General features: G+C 42.6%; 1 non-coding gene across 1 annotated transcript; it reads right to left on the reverse strand.

Annotated features, from left to right (window-relative positions):
- Positions 1-604: 604 nt before the first annotated feature.
- Positions 605-711, reverse strand: LOC127077067 (small nucleolar RNA R71). Its single transcript, XR_007787052.1, has one exon. It is a non-coding gene; the product is annotated as a small nucleolar RNA R71 (small nucleolar RNA).
- Positions 712-990: the final 279 nt, after the last annotated feature.

Raw genomic sequence — 990 nt, forward strand, 5'->3', positions numbered from 1 at the left:
TTCTGTTATGCTGTAGAGACTAAGGCAATTTTTATTTTTCCTTTGTCTTTCGTTGATTTGTATGCCACACACTCGCTCACAAGGCAAACCGTACTACTTACGAATCAACGACGTTGAACGATATCTCTGAGTCTTACGAAGAATTCGGGAGTATCGTGCTGCAAACAATCTTCCTCCAATCGAAATTCCTGATCTCAAAAATCTCCTTCCTTCGCCGATACCCGAGATGGCAGAACTAGCTCGTGCTCTTCGAGATTACGCTGCTCTATCGCAAGATGAGCCGCATTCGAGTATTGCTCCACCCGCAATCGAAGCAAACAACTTCGAACTTAAACCTTCGCTGTTGCAGGCAGTGCAACAGAACCAATTTTCTGGAAATCCTACCGAGGATCCAAACCTTCATTTATCCGTATTTGTCCAATACGCTGATACTGTTAAAGCTAATGGTGTCACTTCAGAGGCAATTCGACTTCGTCTCTTTCCTTTCTCGTTAAGAGATAAAGCTAGAAGATGGCTTCAGTCTCTTCCTTCCAACTCAGTCACCACATGGAATGAGTTGAAGAAAGTCTTTCTTGCCCGATATTTTCCTCCAAGCAAAACAGCTATGTTGAGAGCCCAGATAAATGGATTTAAACATAAAGATAACGAGTCTCTTTTCGAAGCTTGGGAAAGATACAAAGACATGATGAGACTTTGCCCACACCATGGTTTAGAGGACTGGTTAGTAATTCATACCTTCTATAATGGTCTCTTGTACAACACAAGGTTAACAATAGACGTCGTCGCAGGTGGTGCGCTTATGGATAAACCTTACGCTGACGCTTATCAACTTATCGAGAGCATGGCCCAAAACCATTATCAGTGGGGAAGCGACCGAACAATGGTAGAAAAACCTCAAACAAAAGGGGGCATGTACGAGATAAGTAGCCTTGATCATGTTAATGCAAAAGTGGATGCTCTTGCCCAGAAAATCGAAAGTTTAAATGTATC

Source organism: Lathyrus oleraceus, chromosome 4 (genome assembly GCF_024323335.1).
Source record: "Lathyrus oleraceus cultivar Zhongwan6 chromosome 4, CAAS_Psat_ZW6_1.0, whole genome shotgun sequence".
In the NCBI taxonomy this organism is placed as follows: domain Eukaryota; kingdom Viridiplantae; phylum Streptophyta; class Magnoliopsida; order Fabales; family Fabaceae; genus Lathyrus; species Lathyrus oleraceus.